Below are 26,017 nucleotides of genomic sequence, written 5' to 3'. Positions count from 1 at the left end.
TACACCTCTGATTTTGTCACCTGAGTCTAATGTGGACATAATTAAAGGTGTACGGTTGTAACTTCAAGAGAAAGTCTGTCAGTGAAGTGCGACACAGATTCAGGTCTTGTTTTCGTTTTGTGTTTCAACAGTAAACCTGAGAACTGGTCCCACCTGTAAACCAGTGTGTTTATGTGTGAAAGAGAAAGGACTCCTGAGGGCAGAGACCTTTTTTGAAGTCTTTTGGACCATAATGTAACCAAAGTAAGACACACTGTAGTTTGTGTGTGTGTGAGGACAGCCCTACTTTCCACTTTCTCCCTGTCTTTCCCAATAATCTCTGATTTTTTTCCACACGTGTTGCTCTTTATTGCCATATTTTAAGTTCATGAGAGATGTAGTATTGTTGTTCCAAACCTCACTCGCTGATTCGTTGTGGTAGGAAAGATCAGAGCCATATGAACGGTCTGTTTCCATGTGGAGTTTGCTCTCTCGCTCTCTCTTTCTGTGTTAGTGAATTAACAGTATGGACGTTGCAGCATTTTGTGGACTTTTATCGTAAATGAATCGTTGTAGTTCTATGTATTGTTGTCACTTTATTACCAGCTGTGATGTTGCAGCGGCGCAAACCACTCTGCGGTCTCGGTCACGAGTCTATATTCTGTAATTAGCTTAAGCCATGTATTTGTAATTTCTCTCTGTCTTTTTTTTTTTTTTTTTAACAGGGACGCAATTGAGCTTCAGATGTGTAATGATGCTTAGGTCATCGCTGAATGAGTGACGAACATTAAAGATGGCGGTCAGTCGAAGTCCATTGCTAGTGGTTTGAGATTATGTGCCAGGCAGCGCACACGTGGTCCCTCAGGGCTCCGTGTTTGGCCCATTAAACAAAAAAAAGCCTGGGTTTCATTCATTACAACTCTGCAGAACGCTCCTTTTCCTCCGATTAGGCCACAAGAAAAGCTAAAATACATGCGTTTTCTGTCCCTTTGGCAGGCTGGTAGCGCAGCAGATGCTTTGGAAAAACTTCTTTAATGTTTCTTTTTTTTTTCTCTCCTCCCTTTTTTTTGCCTAAACGTAATAGTAAACTTTCAAAGCATTGGCCTCCTTGCCTTTGCCTGGTGCAGATGATGCAGTCTGGCGATACTTTTTAATGCACGTTACAGAAGAGTAAAACAAAAACGTTTAACTGCTAACACATTCAATGCAGACCACATCATCTGCTTTTTTGTGCCTTTTTGTGAGCTTTTGATGGTCTATGCTTTTGTCATTAATCCGCGATCCTGGTTGTAGTTTATGGGATCGGTCAGTATGTTTCTCCTGGAAGGGGGACTATTTTCAGTGGAGGATTTAATCTACATCTTCTCTATGCATTCGGATCCTAAATAAACACTTACTTTTTTTTTTGTGCAGCTATGAGAGTTAATATCATTGAGTGGCCCTGCTGATTGAAATCAGACCTCGCCACTATCAGTATGCGCTTGAAACCGAACCCGGGACCGTCGTGTCACCATGACCGGAGTGTGAAATCCACTAATTGAACGGCTGCTCCTGTGTCAGAGGTTAAACCAGATGACTCCGGCCGGCTGGGACTAACATCTGGAATACAGTTTGTTAGAGAGCAAAGGCCCGGCTGTGGATATATCCTCCAGTGTAGATCTGACCTGAGAACAAGTCCATTTTTATTTGCATCGTATTTCCCAAAAAACTACTGTAACTGTTGCACTTGTACATGGAGTGGAGTTAAAATATTCACATTCCCAGCAACATCTGTTTTTCCACAATCAGCTTTTGTGTTTTCTTGGTCAGTTTTTCGCCCCACAGTATCCTTTTGTGTCTCGGTGAATGCGGTCAATAAAACTTTCAACAGGAGCATCCAGGAAGTGCTCTAATGAAACCAATACATCACAAAGGTTTTTCTTTTTTTTTTTAATATACCAAACATTGTTTATTTGACTATAAAATTGACGTAATGAGAGGAAGACTGTCTTTAAAAAATCAGACAAATGTAAAGTGGGTCACATTACGTTATAAGGTTTTCCATTCCAGGCTTCTAAAAGGAGTATTTCTGATTGAATTAAAAGCAGCCGTGTGTCCGAGTTTGTTTCTTTTTTATAGAGCCGGTTCAGAAATGGGCTATTTTACCAGTTCTGGAAAAGTCTGTCTCACAGTCTGCACAGCAAAGACTAAAGAGAAAGGCATCCGCGAGGCTTTGTTCTTTGACATTTCCATGTTTGTAGAGCTGATTGATCGACAGAAAGTTAATCAACAACTATTTTTGTAATCTAATAATCGTTTTAGTCATTTTTTAAGTAGAAATACCAAACATTTGCTGGTTCCAGCTTCACAAATGAGAGGATTTGATGCCTTTTAATGGTCATACATGATAGTAAACTTAATATCTTTTGTTTTTGTACTGTTGGTCGGATAAAACAAGACATTTGAAGATGTCTCCTTAGAGTGTGGAAAGTTTTCTGACATTTTATTGACTAATTGATTATATAATTGGCAGATTAATAGATACAAATCATCATTAGTGGCAGCCCTACATTATTGTCTACTTTAGGGATGTTACAAATCATGTTCAGTTGACTTCTGATTGAATTGTACGTAGTTAAGAAACTATTCAAACTCAACCCGTGTAGCCAGCTGTACTGCAGCTGCACTTAGTTGTAGAATTGATGTAGTTACAGTCATTTGCGGTGGCTTTAGTGACAAGCTAACATTAACTCTAAGACTGTTTTTTTCCTTTTATAAAGTCACCATATATCCATGATTTAAAAAAAAAAAAAAAAAAAAAAAAAAAAAAAAAATCTGATGTTTCCAATCATTACTTTACAGATGTTTTAATGCCACGCTTGTCTGTTCTGCAAGGCTCGCTAGTTTTCTCAATTCTAGCAAAGAAAACAACAATAGCTGAGTTAAGTGATTGGGAAACAGGGTTGGCAATGGGTGAGATGGTTTTTTGCCTTTATACACTCTTGACTTTTGAATTCAAACAGATAATTGAATATTTCATTTTTCTCAAGCGCGAAGAGTAGATGGATTTTAAAAAAGTGACCGCCCCTACTCTGTTCTGGTTCATTTTGGTGCATGTCGAATCAACTCTTCGGATTTTTCGTGGCACCTGCAGTGAGTTAAAATTCTTCTACAGAGTCCAAAGAAACGTCACATTCATGTGAAATGTGACGATGTCCGGCAGTCTTCACGTGATGACCTTTCCCATGTGGCCTCTTTTTGTTCTTTGCTCTGAAACAACTGATTCAACTCTACGAAACAAAAACCCTCCCTATTCCTCTCCTCTGGATGATACTTGATGAAACTTTCTTGCTCTCTACATGCCTCACCCACCCTCCCTCCACCCCCCTTTTACCCCCCCCCCCCCCCCTTACCCCCTACCTCCACAGTTACACAGTGGGTCAGTCATGCACACTGATTAGATTAGGCAGCGCTGGAGCTAATCACCCTTCTCTCCCCTCTCTCCCCCCCTGCTATTCTTCGCTCCTGTGGTCACTCATTTCACTCCCAGGTCTCTCCCTGTCCTTGGGGCCTCCCTCTCTGGAGGAGATGAGCCTCTCCTGGGGGGTACATCTGCCTCTAGCGGCTCTCCAGCTTGGGTTGCTGTTTACTGGGAAGCCAGCAGGGTGGGGTCCTCACAATAACAAAGCCTTTCACCCCCCCCCCCCCCCCCCTCCCCACCTACACTTGTCCTCTCTATCAATAGAGGCCTGACTGTAGGCTTGTGTGGAACATACCATCCCCTGGAAAGAAAGAGAGACATCCAAAAAAGAAAAGTGAATGACTTGTGGAGAGCAGTGGAGAGGAGGGAGAGGAGGGAGGGAGGGCAGGACCCTCCTGTCGGGTGAAATGAGGAGAAAGAATCTGCAGTGGGTTTTGTTCCTTTGTGGCAGGCGGGGGGTCAGTCTCAGGGGAATGCACGGCAGACGGACGGTGGGTCTGCAGCTGCATGGCCTCAAGCACTTTATCTAGTCCCTGAGCAACTGCAGGCTCATTAAACTCTGCTGGTAGTTGTGTTCAACATTCACTTCAGTTTATGTCTCTGAGTCAGCCGCCGCTTCTTCTTCTTGTTTTTTTCTGTTTTTCCTCTCATCCCTCCTGTTCCTGTCTTCTTTATTTAATGCACTAACGTTGTAGCAGACATGTTAGAATATTGATGAAGCTGGAGTCAGTCCGGGACGCAGCTGTATGCTAATGATGAAGGTTATGACTTGCCACAATAGGCGGTCTGTGTGTGTAATGCGCGATAAGACGGTATCATATGTTCACCTTGGGCTTATGTCATGGAAAAGGCTGTACGAGAGAGATAACACGCGGGGGGAGGTGCATTGTGTTTTTTTGTCACAGCTGAAAGTCATGACTGGTTTTTCGTTTTTGTTTCCCAGTTCATATTAGACAAAGAAAACAATGACTACAAAGAGATGGAGTCCTAAGAATTTACTGCCTATTCAAACAAGGGCTGCAACTAATTATTATTCATTATGAATTAATTGGTGGAATTTTTTAGGGGAGTTTTTTTTGTTGTTGCATTTTGGCCAACGTGCTTATTTGCTTTCTTGCCAAGAGTTGGATAAAAAAGATTGATACCACTGTCATGTCTGTACGCTAATTACGAAGCTACAGCGGAGCCAGAAGGTAGTTAACTTAGCTTAGCGAATAGAGAAGAAATAAAATCTGTCTCTCTACCTATATTATTGTTTAATTCATACAGACAGAAATGTAAAACATCAAACTTGTGGTTTTTAAATAGAGATATGTACTGGAACTGTTTCTTGGCAGGTAGCGTAAGGCTAGCTGTTTCCCTGTTCCCTCCTTTCTTTATTCTTTAATGCTAAGCTAACCTAGCCTCTAACTTCATAATTGGCGTACAAATGAGAGCAGTATCAATCCTCTAAACTTCTTCCTCTTGGCAGGACAGTGAATAAGTGTACTATTCCTTTTATTAAAATGTCGGAAAATATCAAAAAAGAAAATGTGGAAAATTTCCCGGAGCCAAAAACAACATCTTCATCAAGCAGTTCAAACCCGAAAGCTGGTTAATTTACAGCGATACAAAACAAAGAAAAGCACTGAATCTTCACATTTTTGATCAATCACGTTTGAGAAATGACTTTAATGATTAACAGAATATCAAAACTCAACAATCAGCTACAAACTGTTTCAGCTTTAGTTCAAATCTGATCAAGAAATTGTGAAAAATATATAAATGTGTAGTATGCAGCAATTTCTGAGATTTACATACAGAATATACCTTCAAACACATGCGTAATGTGCAGAAATCTGAGATGTATGGGTCAGTGATAAATAACAATTGGCAAGATGAGCATTTGAAAAATATCTTAAAAGTTTGTTCAAAATGGATTAAAAGCAGTTATTCATACGTTTATTTTCACATTTTAACCCTTTTAAATTTGACTAAACCACGTGGACACAAAATAACATCATTGACTCATATACATGTGCAATGTTCCTGGGATTTACATAGTACGGTAAAGTAAAAACACTCATGCATACTGTTGTACATGTGCATCATTGGTCCTAATCCTTGTCCTAGTCAGTGGAATGGGAGGTACTGGGAGCTGTGGTGTTGCATCACATCAAATGGGTGTTTTCCACTCTGAATTAGTCTTGTTTTAATACAGTTTCATTTTGAGTAAATTCCACTCACACATACAAGTTTTCTCTAATCAGCTTTGTCATACTGATTAACTTTCCACTTGAATCCTTTCACTTTCTCTCCTAACTTTTCACCTTCCCACTCACACTCACTCATTACTGGGAGGTAACCGAGAAATTCCTCCAGCTGGTTTGAGCCCATGTTGCTCACAGCCACAGATGTGACTCCCTTTTGTTTGGATCCGGGTTTCGCCGGTACCATGGAAACCCTCTTTTGGGTTAGGCTGGCAGGCTGTCACCGGTCATTATCACCACTGTACCCTGGTAGCCAGCAGGAGTAGGACCAACTGCCATAACGCTCTCTCTGTCCTCCTCCTCTGCCCGCATTGGCACACTCAGATTTTAATAGAGATGGCTCATGCTAAATATAAAGCAGGTCACCACTTTGACCCTAATCCTGTTCGTGTTACTAACTGTATTCACAGTAGTTTGACCGTTTGACCCCATAACTGTTGCTATGTCTGTTAGGCTTCCTGTTCTCGCACGGCACTGATGTAGTTTACATTAGTCCTCGGTTTCAGACGATGTAGACAAAAAGCAGGGTTGTTATTTCTAGATGGTGTCCATTGATTTTTTCCGGCTGAAATGACCACTGTAGCTACAGAGTTAATCATCTGTAGCTAGCTTCCTCATGTTTCCGGCTTAGTCGTTTTAAAAACTTGTAAAATGTGTCTTTTAACGTGCACGTGATGGTTACAGTACATATGTGATACTGTGAGACTGAGGCCATGATCTCACCAGTTGATGATCCATATATTAGACTGAAGTAAAGAGGAACCATTGTTTTTGTATTCCAGTGTAGAGTTGGCGTTATATTTCCTAAATCCAGTAAATAGCCAGGACTAGTAAATGTGGAAACGCCAACTTGGCATTGTTGTGTAAGGGGAGCAAAGTAGTTTTTTTCCTAGGATGGCAAAGTTATGACCAGCCCTACTCTGCCTCTGATTGACTTACCCTAATATGCTGACTCTAAACCTAAACAATTTCACTCTTCATGCCTTAACTTAACCAACAAAGACGACAAGAACAAGCCAATTAGAGGCAGAGTAGGGCTGGTCATGACTTCACCATCCTAGGTAAAAAAAAAGTGGGCAGCATTTCATTGTTTTCCATTGATGTTACATTTAAAGAGGAAGAAGAAGAAACACAATACCAACAAAGGCGGACAGCTTTATGAAAATGTTGTTCTTTCATTTATTTCAAGTTTTAATTAGAAGATAATCTCGTAAAGATGCACTATGTTGTTTTCGAAGTTAACAACATTCAAAAGAAACAAAATACATTAGTGATGATAATGATAATAAATTAAACAATTCAACAACATAAAATCAATTAATATATAAGACACACACATCCCAAATCTTTATTGTCTACTTTGATAGCTTGTTTAGGTTTAACATACTACGGAAACAGACATAGCATGTTTTGACGTTATAATGCGGATGAAGGTATTTGCAGAAAGTAGTAGATACTCCTGCTTGAAAGTCGTTAGCTGGGATTTAGCTGGTTTAATGTAAACGTCACTACTCTAGGTAGTTTGATAGTTTAATGCATACGTTACACTTTTGTTCTGGTATGTTCAGAAAGGTTAATAAAAAGGGACACCGCCCTCCAAATGCAGCTTCAACCCCCTTTCAAAAAGCTCGACAGTCCTTCCTGCTGCGGCTGGTTACTGTCGGGGATTACTAGGGATGCTCAATTGTAGCTGTTACTTGCTCAATTTTTGAGAGCCGGAGCAGAGGTCTGCGTAATGGTCTGTGCAGCTGTGAATTGATTTGTAGTGTGAGGGCTCTGCAGGTGAGGGTGACTGCTCCAGTAGACTGGGCCCGGTATAATGTTACAGCACCTGTGGGACCACACATATACACACACACACACACACACACACACACACACACACACACACACACACACACACACACACACACACACACACACACAGTCACACAAAGAAAGCTTAAATAAAAAATAGCCTTATGCAAGAGTTTTTTATTTTCCACTGTGTTTCTCCAGAGGGAAAACTCAACTCAATTTTACACTGTTAGAGAAAGAGAGAAATAATCGGCCTCGATTCTGCAGCTATGACTTTAAACAAGATCAAACAGATACACCCCAAAGCTCCAGCCTTTAATGCCGCACCGATATGAATGGACTTAATTGAATTTCACCGGAATTTGCCAGGCTAGTTTTCCCAGCCACAGGCTTGTCAACAGATGCATCCTGTTTGATTCAATCTCAGGTATGATCAGCACCGACATGGCTCCGGTTAAATAAACGCCAACACAGTTTCAGGTTCACCCCGCAGTCAATTCTCCCAACGCTCTTTCTCCTTCCTTCCTTCCTTCCTTCCTTCCTTCCTTACACTCGCTTTTAACCTTCTAAACCTTTTTTTCTAATGCTAGAAATGCATCCTTTAAAGCAAAAATAAAGGGCTTCTGTTTCATATTTCTTATCCATTTAACTTGTTTTCCTCCAGTGAGAGACCTTTTCACCCTCCATAAAACACGCTTACAGTACTTGCTTTTAACCTGCTTTTTGGGGGGGAAAAAGAGAGAAAGAATGAAGGGAATGAGGCATTTCTTTGTTTGTTGTTTCCATTTGGAGCCCATAAGTGGTATTTGCCATCTGAAGTCGGCGGGGATTACGCCTTTCCTCACTGTAATGGAGAGGGGTAAACACAGGCACGAGAACAGAGAAGTCATGGAGGGTGGTAATAATAGTGGAGTGAGATGGAGAGCAGGCATGAAGGTAAACAAATTTAGAGAGAGAAAGAGAGAGAGAGAGAGGGGGGGGAAAGAGAAAGGAGAGATTACAATGAAGGAATATACAAGAGAAAGAGAAGGTAAGGCTTTTTGTTTCATAATTAACTGGAGCAACCATGGGTCAGACATCTGTGATCCATCTCCCAGGGGCAGGCGTCTGGAGCTGCCTTTGTAGCCTCTCTAACCCCCCCCCCCCCCCCCCTCTTCCTCCTTCCTCTTCTTCTCCTTCACTGTCTCCCCCCCCTTCCCCCTCTCCTCCACCAGCGTCGTGACTCCTCTTTGACAGCCGCACAAGCCAATCATTCACTCAGAGCGAAAGGGGAAGCACTTTTTTAATAGCCGCCTCTGACCTCCGTCCACCCATCTGTCGACTTAGCTAAAAATTTACACCGTAGAGAGTCGTAGACTACATGACATCATCACCATGCCGGAGCTTCAACAATTAGTCGATTGATAGAAAATTACTCAGCTGCTATTTTGATAATCGATCCATTGTTTTGAGTCATTTCTTGTCCACAAATTCTTTGACTCCAGCTTTTTAAATGTGAATATTTTCTGGTTTATTTCCTCTTCTATGACAGTAAACTGAATATTTTTGGGTTGTGGACTGTTATTGTGACAAACTAGACATTTAAAGTTGAATTTTGAGCTTTAAACAGTTGAATCTATAATGAAAATAACTATTAGTTGCATCCACACTAATAAGCATTTGAATACACATTAACATGACATTTTTTGGATGACTGAACAGACACATTTTTGGTATGCATTAAAAAAACACAAGTCTCACATATTAGCAATGGTTGGGTAAAGTGCAGACATATACTGTACATGTACTACACTCAGATTCAGACAACGTTATTAATCCTAAAGGAGGGCAATTCATTTGTACCTTACCCCATCCAAAATCACACAAACAACATCCAATATGTTACATGTCAAAAACAAGATAAAGATAAGGTAAAATAACCCTAACCCATGTAAGTTTAGTTACCTGATAGCAGAAGGAATGAAAGATTTGGAGTATCTATTCTACAGGTGTTCTGTTGTTTTTTAAGCCAAAAAGAGTCTACAGCCAAGAATTTTACATTTATTTTGTCTTGTTTAACACATAAATTTACGATCTGCTTCCATTGGCAATAAGACTCATCCTGTGAAAACGATTGTATGAATGTCTTTTGTAGCCTCAGAGCTTTGTCCGGTCGGAAAAAATAACCTAAACATGATGTCATCAAAGTTATCTCAGCTTGGGTTTGGACACTACAAATGTCTTAAACCTGCATTACCGCATTTTCTGGTCACTTGGGTGCAGACTCATTCATGTTGATATGGTTAAATTAGTGGACAGTTGCTTATTGGCACAATCGAGCAGATATGGATTAATGTTTCAGATGTTGTTGTAATGTACAGCCTCATACTGCAGAAAACAAGTGATGAGAGCTGTGAGAGTGAACCAAATCAAATTTAGGCCATAAAACTAAAACAATGAGCTGAAAGATGCTAGAAAACCAGTTGTGTGACTCAAATATTGATTATCACTGCTGCAATAGAAAACCTGCTTTACAAACTATGGATGTGGAGTTTGAAAAGATGTCTTTAAACCTCACAGGTAGTGTCTAACAAAAAGATGCTGTTGAGTTGCATCGTGGTAAATGTAGGATTCAGTGTTTTTGGAGCTAGAAACACCATCCGTCTCTCTCAAACCTTAAATTTTATCACTTTTTTGTGAGCACTCTTCTCAAAACTTTCAGCACCTAAACAGCATTTTAAGTGTGTCTGGCGTAGTGTTGACATAGCTCCTTTTTAGGCAGTTAGGTATTCAGTCACATGCACTTTCCAGATCATGTAAACGCTATCTTATCCTCTTCTCTCGGGACGGTTAAGCACACTAAAGAAGTCGTTACAGCCTTGTTAATGCAGCACTGTCAGATTCCTGGTGTCCAATGGCCTGTGGCACTGAGTGGGAATCTTTATCACCACAGGCTCTCAGGTTCAGAGGCGAGACAGAGGAGATGATGCCGCTTTGTCTTTTAGACATGATAACATAATTTGGCGAACGTGAGCGAGACTGGAGAAAGAAAGGGGAGGAGGAGTGTGATTGTGTGTGTGTGTGTGTGTGTGTGTGATCTTACATGAAATCCCCTTGCCCATTATGTCTGTCATCATGTCTGGGAGAGACTTGGCCTGTGTCCAATCCCGAGAAATTACCCTCCGATCCATATTTGAGAGCACTTAATACACCTGTCTGTTATCCCGCTGTGATGACTTCACCACATCTGAACAAAGAAACCAGAAGACATGAACTAACAGAAATATTTTGCTCTCTTCTACTTCCTCTTTCTTTCTTTTATCTAGTGTTTTTCCTGAGAAACACTTAATCTTTTAATGAAAACATTATAAACCAGCCTCACTGAATGATGCTCTGCAGCCATCTGTTATGTTTCACATTGAGCTAACAGACTAATCACTGCAAGGTGATGTCATCTCTGTGTGCTGTGTGCGGTCTGTGGTTTACAGGCAAGACACACACACACACACACACACACACACACACACACACACACACACACACACACACACACACACACACACACACACACACACACACACACACACATGCATGTATGTATGCACACGAGGAAATTAGATAGAGTGTGGATAATCATTGCATTAGTACAGAGAGTGTAATCAGCGTGTGCCTAAGGGAGTAGAACACCTTGTGTTTTTAGTTTACAGACGGAGTCCTGTTGTAATGGCCCGGCTTGAGCTGTAGTGTTAAGTGCTTTTTGTGGAAGCGGAAAGGGGTGTGTGTTTGTGTCAGAGGGAATTAGGGGCTAACGGAGGAGATAGAGCTGGATGTGAATGGTGTGATCTCATCGAATCAGTGCATAATGTCATACAGGATCGATTTTCATGCACAGATAATCATTTTAAAGAATCAGAGGACTAAAATGTTCCTCAAGTGAAAAAAAAGTTGACTACATCTATATTAAGCCGGCCAAACTCTAAAACATTGTTTCCGAGCAAAAATGACATGTATCCACAGCAAGAGTTTCAGCTTGTTGCTGCTAATACTTCTGTCTACATTAATACACCAAAACAGGTAAATCTCCTCTTATTGGGCATGTGCAGAGAGGACAGACGTGCAAGACAGCCAAGAAGGGTCTATCTGGGTATACCTACATGACACACCCACTTTACTACATGACCCCCTTTCTGACATTTTGTTTATTGCAAGCAGAGAACAACAATTTCAGTGAGACATTGATGGAAGATAGCTACACTTAGCCCTAAAAAAGCTATTTAAAGTAGACAATGAAGGGAACAACACTTGTATAAAGCTATTTTCTTTATCTCTCAAGGAAAAACTTAAAACAATAACTCCAAAAAACTAGTGCCTCCATATGTTTTGTTATCAATATGACAGCGTTTCTACAAAGCTCTGTTTTCTCCGTACACACTACATTTCCAAGCACACACTTGAAAAGCTCAGCCTGCTTTTGTTCACCTCTGTCTCAAAGTCAAGGGTCCATTGTCAAGGGTCAGAGTTTTGAAGTTGTAAGTCGGGCACTGTTAGCGTCGTAAACTTAACATGTGTCGTGCCAGAAAGCTGATAGCAGGCATAACGACGGTAGCAAAGTGAAGCGGGGCTTAGCACATGGTCAGACGTTGCTTTGCTAAGAACCAGCATTTTTTATGATATTCTAGACATCTGAAGGGGAGACTTTGTGTGACTTGTATGACCTAAAATTGCCCATTAACCAGTTGCCTTCCAGTGTCAGTTGGTGCAAAGTCAAATGTCAGCAGCTAGAAATGAGAAGCTGCCTTTGTTTACTTCTGTTTTAAATGATGGAGCCATTATTTCAAACATTTCAGAGGGTTTTGTAAATACGGCGCCGTTATCATCCATATGTGCCTTGCAAGAATGGAAAGCTTGACAGGTGTAGCAACAGTTTAGCTGCGAGAACAGTCAGCTGGACATAAACTGTCTTCGGGAGACTTATCATGGCTTTAACACAGCAGTGTTTCTGTCTCTCAGTTGCCTTCAGCAGGCCGAGCTCTCGCACCCAAACCCAAAGCGGAAACTGCACAGGCACCAGAAACCCGACAGTTTTTCCTCTTCTCTTTGAAGAGCTCCTGGCAAGGCTTTCAAAGCCCCTTCTGTCTCAGCACTGGCTCCTAAAATAATGTGTGGTAAATGTAATGCAGCTGCCCAGCTGAGCGGGAACAGGCAACACTTATTATTTTCAACAACAATAATTGCTTTTCTTTACCCTTTTTTTGTGCATGTTTTAACATTTTTTGGTGCGTTCCATGCATTTTGCACCATTTTGCACGACATAGTTAACCGTCACTCTAGCTGCCACTTGCATTTGATGTAACAGCACTGAAAAATATTAGGCTTCTTGTCCCACATGTATGATACTGAATCCACTGTGCTGCCACTGAGCGGTTTCTGTGGTGCTGATGCAGCAACAGTTTCTAGTCCTATAAAAATGTTCCAGTGACACAGACAAAACACACACACACACACACACACACACACACACACTGGCTGCCGAGTACAATGATGAGGTCATTGTTGGTCAAGTCTGTTTTGCATTGTATGAATAGACAGCAGCTGTAATGCCCATCCAGTTCCTGCTTGATATAGGGGGGGCTTATATAACCCCGTTTACACTGACAATATGTATTGTGTTTCCAGAAACAGATGTTCCCACATGGTTAACAATTGTAAATCCAGTTTTTACAGTTCGCACACACTTTGAATAAACATGCTGTGGTCGACCTTTTAGACCAGGCAGGTGAGGTGCACCTTTTTCAGTAAGGGAAACATCTGTTTTTTCGTGCCTGATCTGTCTCTATTTTCCCGTCAGTACCTTTTTAAATATTTGCTCACTTGGTCTCTTTCAGCAATTACTCCAAATTGCTTGTTGAACACTTTGCAGAGGCCATGCTGTACAGTGATTGGTGTGTGTGTGTGTGAGAGAGAGAGAGAGAGAGAGAGAGAGAGAGAGAGAGAGAGAGAGTGAATGGTCGCTTCCTTTACACCTGTATTGTGTATCTTAGCCTGGGGGTGGATGCGAGGGGTTGGGTGGGGGGCTCTTGAGTTGGTTATTTTAATGAGAGCGCTCTCTGCTCAGCCTCACATGCCTCTCATTACTACCCAGAGAGACAGAGCGAGGAGACGAGGGAGAGGATTTGTGGAATATATATGAAACAGATGGAGAAAATAATGGAAGATGTGTCTGATTCTTCTCTCTCCTCACTGCCAGATACAATATTGCTGTTTGATGTGTCACAGCATTGATAGATACAACCTTTGATTTAGATTAAATAGCAGCCACACGTTGACAATTCTGGCTCCTGCGTGTCCAGCTACAGAGACACTTAAAGTAATAGTTTGACATTTTAGGATATACGCTTATTTGTCTTTTTTTGTGAGCTAAAGATTAGATAAGAGAACTCTTACCGCCTTTTATATCTGTCTGTAAAGTATGAAGCTACAGCCAGCAGGCAGTTAGCTTAGCATAGTATAAAGGCTAGAAGCTGGGGGAAACAGTCCAAAGGTAAAAAGTTTCTCCCACCTGCATGTTTGAATCTCACTTACAGAGAAGCACAGGTGTAATTTGTAACTTTAATGATGGCTCAACTGCATTCAAGTGTCCAAAGAAGCTATACTGATTACTGTTTAAAATCCAAAATAGTTGTTGCTTAATCTTAAATCGACTAATTGTTGCACCATCATGCACTATACCAGGGTAATAAAGTAGGGAACATTTAGTTAAAGTAATTAATTGCATCTGTGCTTTTCGTGCTATGCCATTTATGTTTAATCTGTACAAAACTGAAGTGTACAGTAGAAACATCTAAAACCAGTCAAATAATAGACACACAATCCTCCTGTAAAAACACAACTTTTTATTCTGCACCTCAGTTTTTACCAGTATTAAACAAATGACGTATAACATGTGAATTAGTGAGCTTTAGAGGTGCTGAGAGGCAGATTTGTTTACCTTTTGGACAGAGCCTGGCTAGCTTTCTCCACTTTATGCTAAACTAAGCTAACTACCTGCTTGCTACATCTTCATATTTAACAATCTTCTCATCTGACTCTCGGCACAAAAAGCGTAAAACCATATTTCCCCAAACTGTCAAACTATTCCTTTTAAATGTTGAAAACCCACATACTTCCCTTCTGTTCAGCTCCCCTGTTACCAAAAAAGCCCTTCAATACTGTAAGAAAGACTCTTTTGTGGTGGGTCTGGGCTGCAGTGAACATACCTACAGGTATCCCCCAGTCCCCCCACATAATATCCCACACCCTCAGCTGTGGTTCAACAGTTCAGCTCCAAACACCAGCATCTAACGTAGCCTTAACTAGGAGGTATTCGCAAGTGTAATGCATGTAAGGGAATTTTTTGCCGTCACTTAAAGAGGCCAAAATTGTAGCATTTGTTGAAAATCCCATCAGCGGTGGAAATTTTACGTATCCGCTTTTGTAATTGGACAACGCCCAACCAAAATTCACACTGCCTTCCTCGACTCATAACATCAACCTGCACTTTATGGGTACTGTATGTTGTTCCTGCCCTTATCTCTGTTATTTCGAATTTCATGCAACTTACCTGTGAAATGGAGGTTCCTGTTTACATCCGCCCTGCTTCATCAGATAATGGCGTGAGAAAAAGGGGAAGTCACTTTTAACTTTTTCTCCCCAACATCTTGATCATACATACAAAATCACCCACAAAAAATCTAACCACCTCACAAATACTGTCAGTATCGGGTCTCGCAAAGCCGATGGATGTGTCTTTATCCTACCACCTCAATGAATATGAAAAATATAAAAGTATGAACGTTTAATTCAATGAAAGTTCATTGATTTAGAGGCCTGCTGTATGGTTGGTATGCTGTTTATTAGTGTAGAGAGAGTCATAGTGATCCCGGTGAAGCTGCTCTGGGAATCTGCGTATTATTTCAAGCTTATTCCAGAGTTTTTATTGCGAGATTCCCGCTTGTTTTTCCACTGTTCATAAACTTGATGTCAATTCTGATCATGACGTATTTGATTATGTTATATTTCCCTTATCGGGGCATCACTTTTCATAAAAAACAAAGCATATTGTAGAGTAGAGAGATGGTGTTTTGACAGACCATACCGCACCAGGATTGTGGGTGTTTTAGGCACTTAAGTGTGTGTGTGTGTGGTGAGAATCTCATATAATCACCCCGCATAGTTCACTGATAATTAAACGCATTGTCAGTCCTCTCAGTCAGTTCTTCACTTCCACAAATCATTACTCCCTCTGCACAAAACTCCACTTTTAGCTTCCTTTTAAGATAAATCCATTGATGTTTGTTGACTGTCCACCAGCTATCATCATCTAATCTGCTGTATTTATACCATGGTTGTGGTTTTATACACCGTCAGCGGAAAGTTCTTCAATCTTGCTAATGTTCTCACTATTGAAGTCTGACTATTGAACGGACCGTGAACTGAGCTGAGTGCTTCTCTCTCTCTCTCTCTCTCTCTCGCTCTCTGGATAATATCCATTAAAAGGCCTCAATAGAGCCGGGTAAAAAAAAAAGGGAAGAGAGTCAGCCATTAGTTAATTATCTGCAGCCTGACGTACGTATGTGTGCCATTAGCGTGAAGATGGCGGAGAAACCCGAATCTGCTGCTGACAGCAAGAAGATGTTTGAATGTCTGTGGTCCTGTTGAGTTTTCGTCGGTTAGCTCTGAAGGAATGACTGGTTTCATGCCACATGGGATGCCACATGGGATATATTGATGTTGTGATGATTTAGCATTAGTGTTAGTTACTCTAAGTGTTATTACAGGGTTTAATAGTGGAAGCAGGCTGCCTTGCCTTCACTAACGTCAAAAAAAATCTTATACTAGTATAAAATAAAACAGTAAAGCAGCAATAATTTATTTTTTTGATTGTGTAACAAGCTGATTTTTGTGAATGTGTTTGGTAACAGGCATCTATTTACTCATTCAGCACACAAAGCAACATTTATTTGGAGATGTGTTCCCAACATTTAGCCTCCTATTTGCTCCGTTTTGGTCCCCACCATCTACTCTGTAGCTGCTAAATGCTACACTATATTCACCAGCTAATCAGTAACTTTACATGTCTGCTGTTTTGTGCTGGCTGGTTCATGTTCAGCGAGTTTATCTGAGCTTTTTTACTGAATACAGATCCTTGCTGCAACTGGAGAACATTGAGATTGAACGAAAACAGTAAAGTTCGCAAAAGCTGGTCACAAAACCCAAAACTGAGAGCTGAAAGATGCTAAAACACTCTGTGGAGCTGAGTGGAAATGAAGAGTCAGCTGATAATCCTCTGTGGGTTTGTAATTACATGATACTCCTTTCACAGTCAGTTTAATTTAATATATAATATATTGACTAGAGCAGCTTTTAGCTTCAGGGGGGAAAAGAGGGCAGAGAGGCTGTATAACACAAGAAATGCCACAAATGTAATGACTGAGGCATCTGTTATCTGTTATCTAGCAACTAAAACAGATAACCTTATGAGGAGTTTAAACAAGTAGGGAAAAGTAGAAGAAAACAACTCACTTAGTTACAATTGGGTGGAGATGTGTTAGGAAAAAAACCACCAGCTGGACCTGTGTTGTACATAAAACATCAAGTAGAAGTTAAAAGTTAATAATTAACCATATTTATTCATATTATAGCATCAGTGGGTCTGTGTTGATTGTAGAGGTCAGAGTGTGGGAAACAAGGACTCAGTAATTTAACACCTTTCACACAGAGCTTAGGACTTAACCCACTTAGTGACTTGGTTGGCTTATCTAAAGTACATATAATGTGCTTTTTTGTGTGCTAGACATTATGCAATGTTGCCACAGGGACCCACGTAACGTCAAATGAGGGATGCAGACATCAGCGTCTTTCTCTCTCTCTCTTTTTATTTTTTATGAACATGTGAAACAGTTTAAAAGTTTCTCCAGGTGCAGGTTGCTCCTCCATCTCAGGTTTAAGATGGAAAATACCAACGAGCAAAAGAAAAAAAGAGAAAAAGATGCAAATTTTTGTTGTGAAGCCAGCAGCGACTGAGCTGTTGCTCCCTGGAGGTCGTATGGTTTTGTGATTTGGACTCATCACCACATTGTTTCTGCTGTCTCTACAGGTTGTGACGAGCGAGCGAGCGAGCGAGAGAGAGCGAGAGAGAGAGAGAGAGAGGCGACTCCTACATCATTTGGATTAAACTGCAGAGTGTGTCTGTGCGTCCGCCACGAGGTTTCACACAAGAGGTTTGTGTTGTCATGTCTGTATGAACCGACAGTCACATGCGTATGTCCATATATGTCCTCTATATCCTCTCTCATGTGAAAACAGTGTAGAGGGTTTCCTCAGGAGATGAGAGACTCCGTGGAGGAGAGAAGACATAACAAAACAAACAAACAGGGTTTCCTGCTTTTCTTGTTATGATATTATTGGGGTTCCTGCCATCTTGTATGTTACTGGTGGAAATGCAAGCTATTCCCATTGCTCCTATTGTTTCGGGCAGGTGTTACCTAACATTACTCATCTGAATCGGTGGACATCTTAAAGGCGTTCTTCATCTGAGATTCAGTTTAGGAATTTAAGGGACTGATTTGAAAAGAAAGGAGAAACTGAAGCAGCAGAGGCCAATATATCCTGACTTTTAGTGTCTACGATGTGTCAAGATTCCCCATTACTCATAACTCATTATCATCTTTCTTGAGACTTTGCCAGCCTGTTTAACTCCCTATTTTTCAGACTACATGCACAGTTTCATTACGTGGGAGTTCTGTTAAAAATTTGGAAGCTGAAAAGGGATTTTGGCAAAATTTCATCAACTTCCAAGGCCTAAAAAAGTTTAAAACTCAGCTGCACTTGTAATATAAAGAACTTTATTTTGAGACTACAATAAAGTTGTTCTTTACACTACTTATTTTTATTATTCTCTCAGACCTTCAGACCCACAAAGGACAATCTATAGCTGCTTTCAAAGGCTGAGTAGTACTCTCATTGGTTAATTTGCTGACTGTTAATGTATAAAATCAGCCAAGTGCCCCTTTTAAAAAGACTAAAATGTCTATTTTTGGCTCAGCATCAGGGCTTGCATATGTCTATGTCTATGAAGAGTGAAATCTAAACAGTAAATCACAAGGAACAAAGCAGCAATTGTAACATTACCAATTTATTGTTGCAGAAATATTCTTTTTTCTGCTTTTACAAAACCATAAATCATCGTTCAATGCCGTCCATTTATCATGTTACCCAACAGCTGGACTGCTGCTGTTTCTGCATCAGAGTCAAAACTCTTGAGAGCGTTAACTGAAGATAAAGCGGCATCTTCCACATGCTGTATTTTCATTGTCTGTCATGCTGACTCTGACTATCTATCTGGTATATTTTTCTGGATGAAGTAGGAAGTTGGGGTGGGTGTTTTTGAGGGGGGAGTAAGGGTGGGAGCAGGGTGCATGTTTTTCCAATATGAAGGAAAACAATGGATTGAGTGATATTGAGCAGGGGACCACCTGTGTAGGTCATTTTAAAAGTGGAAACCCCCCCTATAAGGATAATAAACAGAATAATCGTTTGTCACTTTACTCCTAAAATAGGGAGACTTCATGTCAACTGCCTGTTTCCTGTTATCTCGTTCTTGTTTTTGTCTCCGAATCGGATACATCAAAATGGGAATACGCGGCCACAGATGGTGAATCTCTGGGTTCCATCTTTAAACCGCACTTATTTATATCAGGAAGTTAGTTCAAAGTGTCATATTTGTTTTAGCTTCTATCGATATATTCTCAGCTTTATTCGAGGGATGTCCCTGCTGATTTATTCCAGAAATATGAGACACGACCGTTAAAAACTCTGCCATGTCAGCTCTAATACAGACAGATTTTTCCTATTGTGTCTGCGGGATACAGCGGCGGTGTCCATATCCACTGTGTTATGGTATAATCTGACTCGGGACAAATTTTTTTTGTGAGACTCTTTGACACTCATCTCTTTGTGTGTGAGAGAAAGCGCTTTACACGTCTCGCTTTACTCCCCCCCCCCCTTCCGAAACTAGTCCGACAATACCAACACGCTTCTTCATTTCTCAGCTTCCCACCTCTTCTCTCTATCCTCGGCCTCGTCCCTTTTCTCTCAGCTTCCACTCTCATTTGTCTCCATCGCTTGCCTCCTCGCCTCCTACACATGCCGTTTTGACGTGTTTTGCCAAGTGCCTGAGAGCAGAGGATGATATCAGTTGATACTTTACTATTATCCGAAACTTGAGAGAGTCCGGTGCCAACTCATGGCTATCCACCCCTCCTCTTCCCCGTCTCCTTTCCTCCCTCCCTCCCTCCCACTCCACTTGTTCCTCACAGTGCTTACTTTTGATTTGGAGCAGAGTATCAGGTTAAGCTTGGAGTGCCCACAACAGCTATGGCTCTGCCCCCAGGGACGTTTTAGATAAAGCAGCCAGCGAAGGTCTCAGCTTGCAGGGGGGGGGTTTGTGTTGTTTTGTGCAATAGTGGGAAACTCGGTTGGGTGCAACAGGTTAGAGCCACGGGGAAGTTAGGATTAAACTGCACTCATCCCAAGCACAAAACACAGTGAGAACAATGCTCTCTTAGCCCTCCAGAGATCTGCCCAAATACCATCCACCCAAGCTCAGCGGAGTGACTGATTTCCTGAGTCGGGTCTGGAAAACAGAAGCGCTGGGATTTGAAGTGGAAGGACTTTTTCTCCAATGCAACCCCCTGCGTTTATGGATCCCGAGGCTATTTTTCAGGGCTAAGGTGGGGCTGGAAATGGTTAAGCATAATGGAGACAGTGTTAGGCCTGAGGGCCCCCCCCAGCTCTAACAGTGGGGAAACGGGAGAAGTGCTGGGGCTCCTCGGGCTCCCCAGTCCATCAGCAGTCGGAGGAAATAGGTGTGAAGAATGTGGCCGCTAATTTCTTAAAGTGATATTTCACTTTGTTGAATATTTTCTATGATTAAGTGCATGAAAAATACATCTTCAGTGAGGAAGAAGGAAGACCAAATGCACATATTTTACTTTATTGCCTACCATGTTCCTAAAAGTAACATAACCTTTAACTTACTACTGATTGTGAGGATTTCAACAAAGTATGGAAATCAGCTTGCACAGACTTTGCGTAAGAAGGACAATTTCTCATTTTGTCACCTTATATTTTTGCTAAAAATAAATGTTCATTGCGTGATAATGCAGCTTCAAGCAGGTCACTCTTTGAAAACTGTCCTGTTGATGTGTTCGAGGACAGTTTGACAACAGAGCTTTATTAAATTGCCAAACATCAACCTTTTAATGCAACAAATTCACATTATACTTCTCATGTTTAATAGTTTCTCATAGTGTTGTCTTCCAGGTTGGATTTTCTAGCAGCAAACATAGCTTGTGGATGTAATACTTCACTGGCAGCCAACTACTGTAGTTCTCATATGTTCTGGCACCCTTGAATGCACCACCAAGGAACATTTTTTCACCATATTACAACACATTTTAGGGCATGAATATATCATAAACACAATCTGTTAAAAGTTAAAAACATTGCTTGATTTATGGCAAATTTATATCATATAACATTAAATTACTCCGTATCCTTTGTCATTGAACTTTAGCTGGACTTTACAACAAGTTTCCAAGTTGCAAGATTGCCCTGCCAGAGTCTACAGCATCACATGTTTGCAGTCATGTGATTTCAATTACGCCCCGGGTTTAATTTGACAGCAGTCTTAAGTAGTAGCATTTGGTAGGAAAAACAGATGCATTTGAGCTTAGGTGTCCCACATTTGGCACTGTCCCACATTACACTCATTCACCCTAAATACCCAAGGAATTTCTGTCTGTAAAGTCACGCAGCGACCAGTTTCTCTGCTTTGGTTTCTACACAACAAACAGTAGTAGTGATTGTTGCGCCCTGTTGTTATCGCTCTGTGAGAGCCCTGTGGCACAATACTGGATGTTATCTCCTTTTTGTTGCCGTTCCTCAGCCCCTTTAATCCTCAGCTCAAACAGCACGAGCTGATATTTAACTGCTCAGAGATGCCATGCAGATGGAGGCAAGCCAGGGACAAAAAAAAGTTCATTTGTGGAGAACAGCACAGAGAAATCTTTTCACAAGATGGCTATCCAGTGAAACCCTCCCTGTTCGTGGCGGTCTGGCTGGCCACCCACTTTGAAGCCAGACTGTGTCAGATGGTCTTTGTTTTCCATCACCCTCTTAACCTTCATGGCGTGGGCTCGCCATGCAAGGGGTGTTATGGTCAATATGAGAAGATGAGGGATTGTTGACCTCCGCCTTTCTAACCAGACGGCACAGCTGAAAAATTATCCCTGTCCCTCCTCCTGCTCCACCTCACCACCCAAACCAGACTGACACACAGGCAGTTAGATCATATAAACAGATGTTTCCAAGGCAAAACAGTTGACCACTAACATGGAGATCAAATAGGAGGTGTGCATGTTTTGTGTGCCCTGGTCCACATGTGTTCATGTGTACACTGCTATGCTATGTTTTTATTATGTTCTATGTATGTATTTGTAGTAAAAAAAAAAGACTCCTGGGATAGTTTCAATTATTTTCTTTTCCCCCCACAAACTGCTCATTTCTCCACAATTCCTCCAACTTCTCTGTCAGTCGGAGGTGCTGCACGTCTGTGGCCGACATGTTGGCTCCACACCTCTCGCAGGTGTACTCCCTGCTGACTGTGAGCTGTGAGATCTGTTCAACAGGCAGGTTTCTACACCGTTCCCTTTATTTCTTTTCCCCCTCCTTCTCTCTTTCCCACGCTCCCGTCCTGCTTCCCCTGGAACTCAGTGTTAGGATTTCCTCACCTTCAACACATCCGTGTGTTTATGCTCCAGCGGCACTGCAGAGAAAGTTCATAAATTAGCAAATATGTTGCAGAGATAACACTCCCACACTAAGAGATGGTGAAGTGCAACCACAGCTGACAGAGGCATAATGGATAAAAATGATGTGGCGTGACCTTACTGGAGAAATTTATCTGTCTCTTGACCTCAGCTGTCGTATTAAATAAATGGATCGATGTCAAATACATGATTAAGATGTCAAAGTTGTCAGTGAAGATATTTTGTAGAAGAAAAGATGCTTTGTAACTTAACAGAAGATGGTTTTAACACCTCCAACGTCTCTGTTAAAATCATGAAATTACCATACCGCAATAAATTTTTGGTTCTCAACAAGATGTGTCCATGGCGCAGAGTCAGAAACCATCACGTATTGAAAGATAGCATCAAAAATTGCACCGCTTTTACTCCTTCTCATACTCGTTCTTGTGTAGCTGCTTGAGACCTTCTTTCACTAAATCGGAAAGTGTTTTTAGCTCATATTCCTTTAAAGTAAGGTATAGAAGCGTGTGTAGCTCAGGTTTTTTACATTGACATAAATATCGACAACACCCAGCCCAACCCAGACTGCAAGTTAAGAAAATATATGGTGCTTTGTAGATGCGGGTCTTTCCCCCTGTTTGTGCATGTTAAACATCTGCCTCCATGTGCCTGTTGATGGGCCTTTTTTGTAGTTGTGGCCTTGACGTGGCCAGATGGTCGTAGCTGCTCCCTCTGTGGCATTCAAACTCAGCTGTGACTTCTCTGATTGCACAGAGAAGCAAATGTATAGCAGCGCCACAAGAAGACCCATCTGTCCTCCATATCTGCTTTTAAACTACACATGAATTTTTGGGGGGCGAGAGAAAGATGAAATGTCTTACATCTCTAAAAGATGAAATGGGAAGGGTATAACATCTATATCCATATGCTACCATCAGATATCAGATATTGTACTAGTCTAGACATTTGTTTTGCACTTTAGTGTGTTTTCCTAGTAATCTGCATCTGATTTCACCACACAGCCAGCTGTCATTATTATTTTCCTCAACTGGAAACTCCATAAGCTCCCTTCAGAGGCAAATATTCCATCTGTCCGTCCATCTCTTTTCATATGTCTCTCCTCGGCTGCTATCTCTTTCCACGGGGGCTTTTTAAAAACTGAACCCTGCATAGCCTCTTCGGGGTGGCTGGAGTCTGAGTGACGTAACACGTGCAGGCGCAGCTCCGATTGAAAACACGTGGAGATAAAAAACCTCATTGAGATATCCGAGGCATGTCCGGGAATCATGTGTCGACACGAGCCAAAATAAAACATTTGGTTTTTGTAGTATGAAATCAGTTCCTTCCTGACTCGGTCTTGACTGATTCATCAAACTTGGGCTTTGGAGCACCTGAATATTTAGGTCACATGTGTATAGACACAAAAACTGTGTTGTAGTCATGTTCACATCTTTGTTTGACTTCATCAAGATAAGTGTACAGTACACACTCCTGAGATGGCTTTCTTCTTTAGTTACAGATACTGTCTGTGTGCACTTTTCCCCACTTTAACATAAAAATATCTTACCTCGTAATACCTAGTTTCAAAGCTGAAGTATTGCTCTTTAACATTAAAACATTAAGCATTCATTTTATTATATTTTGTGGCCACTTGGAGACACAACATTAATATAATTCACCTTGTAAAGTTGTTGGCGAACTCCAGCAGTAACGGAGCAACATTCACAATCATTTTGAGCTGTGTTACTGGCCACCTGGTGAATTTAGTCCAATATACTTCCTTTTATCTCTGTTTTCGAACAGCTGAATACTCCATTGTGTTCATGTGCTAACTTTTTCAGTGAGCATATTGGTGCTTTTTTGCTGAAAACAGCTGTCTGCTGTGGCTGGAAATGATCAGAGAGTCAGAGTGAACCAAAAAAGTAAAGTTGCTGGCTGTAAAACTTAAAACAATGAGCTTTTTGTTAGACCTAAACATCCAGCGAAGCTCTGAATATAGCACAATGCCGTGTAGGCCCATGTGTTGCATTTACTGCCACAGAAATAAATCTCTTGTTCATGCATGAGAGCGTCTTTCTCTCTTTGGAGGCTTAATGTTACAGCTATGAGCCAGGCTAAATCAGCTTAGAACCAGAGGTCTTGTAACCGCAGGTCGGAACCGCAGTTCTTGTAAAGAAACAGTGCAAAAGCCCTTAAAGGTGCAGCGTGTCGGATTTAGTGACATCTAGTGGCGAGGCTGCAGATTGCAACTAACTGAATATCTCTCCCCCCTTCCAAGCATGTAGGACAACCTACAGTGGCCACGAAACTCGCAAAAACATGCAAAAGCCCCTCTCCAGAGCCAGTGTTTGGTTTGTCTGCTCTGGGCTACTGTAGAAACATAATGGTGCAACATGGTGGCGTCCATTGAAAGGGGGGTCCCTTTCAATAGAGGCCACCATGTTGCACCTCTCTATGTATGTATATATAAAGGGCTCATTATAAGGTAACAAAAACACAATGATTGTAATTTTTAGGTGATCATACACTAATTAAAACATACTTATTAATATGATATCCATTTCTGCCATGTCCGTTGCGCTAGATGCATCTAAATTCTACACACTGCACCTTTAAAATCGATAAATAATTCATCTAAAAGTCTGTGGCTATAACTCGCAGCTGTCTCCTGCTTAAAATTACCCGCTCAGTATGAAATTTGAAAACAAAGACCAGATTATGATCTTACAAAGTAGTGTAGTTTAACTTGGAAATGTTAGCAATTGTCGGGCAAACAAAACTACAACAAAGTAATTGGCCAGGCCTTCACTGATTTGCTTTTATACTTAGCATATACATTCATTCTTGTACACGTAGGAACATTTTAGCAGTTTAAAATCAACAGTTTCTGCTTGTTTCATCCTTTATATGGTGCATTTAGCCAGTTTTTACTTCTACTAGCCCATAATTGCTATTTGACATAATGATTTGTTAAGTTTTATTCTATCTGACACAAGTAATAAATACAAGTTTACTACTTTAAAACATTTTTTGGGTGAGTTTACTTTTGCTAAACAGTATGTTATAATTGAATCAAGGATTTTGAAACCAAAGAAAGAAAATGTCAAGATTTTCATGTTCAGGCCACTCTATAAAATACCGTCATCCACATCTTGGCTGTATTGGAGCTGTTATCAAGCTGTTTTCACTCGGCTCTGCTTCAGACTCATTTTTTTCCCTCAGATCTACATGATACTATTGACCAGACTCTGACAAGGAAAGATGAATGGCCAGCAGTCCACAGCCAGACTCAGTGCTTAGTTGAGTCTGTATGAATGATGCCTGGCATGTGTCTGGTGCGTACATGTGTGCGGATGTGCTGCTACGATCAGAACTGTTGAGGATCTCTCTGTGCTGTCTCTTCTGATCCGCTGGTCTTTGATGTGAGGGTCTGCGCTGTGTCGGTGCTCCTCAGGCTGCCAAGAGAAATCTCCCGGAGCATCTTCTGCTCTGGCTTCAGCAGCACCGCCGGCTTCCTATTAGCCTGTAAGACGATCTGTAGCCAGTCTGTCTGATCTGTATCGGCATCTCCAAATCACAAACATGATATGTGAGAACTAGATCCGCTCCCAGTCAGGGTTGGCTCCTGATAGCCATGAGAATATAAATAGAAAGGGTATTTTATTGAGGTACTTAAAAAAAAACTGATCATCCTCCAGACAGTG

At 41.2% G+C, this 26,017-nt stretch overlaps 1 protein-coding gene across 3 annotated transcripts in view; it reads left to right on the top strand.

Annotated features, from left to right (window-relative positions):
* lhfpl2a (LHFPL tetraspan subfamily member 2a) overlaps nucleotides 1-26,017 on the top strand; it is a 52,366-nt gene that overhangs the window by 3,753 nt on the left and 22,596 nt on the right. The window contains exons 2-3 of one of the 3 annotated variants that reach the window (XM_062434259.1): nucleotides 16,645-16,791; nucleotides 17,600-17,723. The exons of 1 other annotated variant lie outside the window; for it this stretch is intronic. The gene's annotated coding sequence lies outside the window, so the exon portion shown is untranslated. The remainder of the gene's footprint in view (nucleotides 1-16,644; nucleotides 16,792-17,599; nucleotides 17,724-26,017) is intronic. One more of the 3 variants, XM_062434258.1, reaches the window with a different exon arrangement.

The sequence above is a fragment of the Scomber scombrus genome, chromosome 15, assembly GCF_963691925.1.
Source record: "Scomber scombrus chromosome 15, fScoSco1.1, whole genome shotgun sequence".
Classification (NCBI taxonomy): Eukaryota; Metazoa; Chordata; class Actinopteri; order Scombriformes; family Scombridae; genus Scomber; species Scomber scombrus.
This window is presented reverse-complemented; position numbering and strand designations above follow the sequence as displayed.